Raw genomic sequence first — 3271 nt, forward strand, 5'->3', positions numbered from 1 at the left:
AAAAGGTGAAAGCAGCCAGGGGATGGCGGATGGTGGTGGTTTCATCCGGCTGTGGTTGAAGAGGCAGCGCATGGTCTCTTCCACGGCTGGTGCAATTCACCACCAGGTTGAGAAGGGAGGGAGGGAGGGAGGAAGGAAGGAAGGAAGAAGGGAGGGGGGCGTGAGAGAGAAAAAGAGAGAGGAAGGGAGGGGGAAAGAGGAAGAGAAGAAAGCATGCACGCACCCAGGCCACTGTAATTGCCACGGTGTTTATAATTGTTGCACACTCCTCTGCTCTTTGTGCGGATCTCCTCTTCAACCTTCCGCCTCTGTAACCCTTTCCCTCCAGTTTGCTGCGGGCCACTCCGCCGCCGTCGTCGTCGTCGTCGACTCTCGAAGAGGGTGGCGGAGGGGCCAGACAGGAGAAATTAGTCTGCGCTTTCACGGAGCCGAATTAAACAGAAGGAAAGAAGAAAGAGAGAGAGAGAGAGAAAAAGAAAGAGATGGCTAAGATGGAAAGAAAGTGGCCTTGCCTTGCATTGTTCTCTGCGCGAAATCGGGCTACGTTTCGTAGACCCTCGAGATGTCTCGCGGCCCAACGAGTTTCCGCACCTTGGTGAACGAGTTTTCTACGAGCAGATGGAAATTATCGTCGAGCATGTGCTGGTTGTGGTCACTTATCGCGCGAAATCCCGTGAAACGGGAATGAATTTCGAGGCCTTTCTCTCTTTTCTTCATCCTTCCTCGAAAAATAACGGTGAAACGCGTGATGGATGAATGAATAGAGGGAACGATGATTGCTTCGTCCATTTCAGTTATTTGGTACGAGAAGGTAAGGATAATGGGTTTTTAATAGATAAGTAGAATCGATGGTTCGAATAATTGTCAATGATAAATTTAAATTTGATTGAAAGGAATTTGATGATAAAATTCGGGAATTGGGATTTTTGATAAGTAAATGAATGGAGTAGGTGACCTAATAATTTGTTAAATATATGTTAATAGTAGGATGTAAGAAAGAATTGATAAAAAAATTTTATGATTAAATTAATTTCGGAGTTTTTAATAAATAAATAGAATAACAAATGAATTTTATAAATTATAATTAAATGGAATGGAATCCAATAATTGTTAATATAAAGATTAGTTAAAGATAGATATAGAATGATCCAATAATTATCTCATTATTTATTTTAATAAATAAATAAGATAATTTAATTTAATAATTGGATTTTTAATAAATAAAATGGAAACATATACATTTATTCATCGTTAATATTAAAAATTAATATCAAAAAATAGAAGTTTGAATTGTAAATAGAAAATAAAGTCATAATCATGATAGATAAAGACAATATTCATTTAATAAAAACTTCACTTTCCAAAATTAATGTATCTCAGAAAAAAATTATTACGTAAATAATTGTACTTACGAGCGAGACAATTTTAACAATAGAAATAAAATTATATAAATCAATAAAAATGTTTAACCTCGTTCAAAAAATATGTCAATCAAGATTGAAAAGATATGAAAAGCTTTTAAACAAGTTTCGTTCCATTGGTAAAAGTCATGAATAGCAAATAAGAATTCCTACGTTTCGTTCCACCCTGATACACACATTCTTGTTGACACGCGAATGTATCTATCGAATATCGTACAAAAAAAATATTTTAAATAACATTTTTTCCTTTTTCCCTTTTTTTTTTTACAAGCAAAACAATATTTTTTTTTTTCCCCCACGCACGAGCGCGTTTACTGGTATTTCGAAGCTGACATGGATCGCCGGATAGAGACGGATCACCGGATGCGGATAATCGTGTTCTGAGTTGATGTAGAAGTTAATGGACGAGGCCGGGAAAAACAAAACGCTGGACACCAAAACAAATCGTCGTTCGGTCGTCCCCCGGGCTTTGTGAACCGAACAGTATCGACCAATCGAAATTTCAATGGATATTGTTCCTTTTCCCCCACGAAATGCTATGCTAATTCGTATGCCAACACGATTATTTATTTTGGTTTGTGAGATATAATAGAAGATGCTGGTTGTCTTACTTAATCGAGCAATCGTTCTTATTTCAATTTGGGAAGGCAGATTATGTCTCCCAATGAATATTGACTTTCACGATTTTGAGGAAACGAAAACTTGTTTCTTCTTGTTCGTTGAGATGATTGTATATAGATTTAATGAGAGATACACATTGATAATGTGAAAGGGAATTTTTTTTTATCCAATGACACATGCATAAATATAATTCTATCGAAGAATCATTTGCAGTTGTCTGTAGAACCACCAATTGCACAAGTTTATAAATGGGTTATTCGTTTAAAAATTCGTGAAATATTGATTCTGAAAGAACTTAACCTTTTCCAACCAATGGAATTCAATATTTAATAAAATTAATTATTTTCGAATATAGTAGTTTGCACGGTGAATTATAATTTCGATTGTTTAAAAGTTATTTAAAATAATAGAAATTATTATTACATTCATTCCCTGATAAAATTTAGTTTCACTAACCTAACCTAATTTAATCCAAATCGAAAAAATTTCTGAATTATTAATCCCACGATCAAATCAATTTATACAATAAACGTAGCTGGAAACGTAAGTGTTAAAGGCCACAAAGATTTATCGTGCTATTATTTGAATGGCGATACATTAACCGTGATTCAATTTACAGTGATGAACAATATGAACGTTAAATAGGTTCGTTTTCTACAAATATCTATAAATCTTTGAAACGTCACGAGATGGCGACTTCCGTTGAATCGGTAGTGTTTATTGCATCATGGTGGCAGCACAGAGTGCACTACGCCTACGGTACGATAATCTAAGATGTAAAACCTGTTTGAAAACGAATCATTTAACATTTAACCGCGGACGTGGACAACAGCACCCAGGGAATTATAACATGTATGTGTATATGTGTATAATTGCAATATTTCTGAACGTTTCCAACTATTAAAATTAAATATGATTATATTTATTTTACAACATGTCGTGACGGGAAATGTAAAGTTTCTCAACTCATTTATCCATTTGTTATTTTTAAAATTTATTTGCTCCGTCTTGAAATACGTATTTATTCGTATAAAAGGATAAATTATTCGAATATTTGATCGTACATTTGAATTATTATATTACAACTTTTTTATACGATCAAATAAAAATTTGAAATTTTATTATCAAAGCGTTTGTTCTTTTTTTCGCTGTACATTTTGATTTCAAATAAAAAAAAAAAAAATATTCGATTCCATTCTGAAAAACCATACATAAATTTATTTGCAACA

General features: G+C 34.1%; 1 long non-coding RNA gene across 1 annotated transcript in view; it reads right to left on the reverse strand.

Moving 5' to 3' along the window:
* The window catches only part of LOC102678354, a 1251-nt gene extending 476 nt beyond the window's left edge, over positions 1-775 (reverse strand). Inside the window, exon 1 of the long non-coding RNA XR_421784.2 lies at positions 224-775. This is a non-coding gene — a long non-coding RNA (uncharacterized LOC102678354). The remainder of the gene's footprint in view (positions 1-223) is intronic.
* Between the last annotated feature and the right edge of the window lie 2496 nt (positions 776-3271).

The sequence above is a fragment of the Apis dorsata genome, unplaced genomic scaffold (assembly GCF_000469605.1).
Source record: "Apis dorsata unplaced genomic scaffold, Apis dorsata 1.3 scaffold_233, whole genome shotgun sequence".
Classification (NCBI taxonomy): domain Eukaryota; kingdom Metazoa; phylum Arthropoda; class Insecta; order Hymenoptera; family Apidae; genus Apis; species Apis dorsata.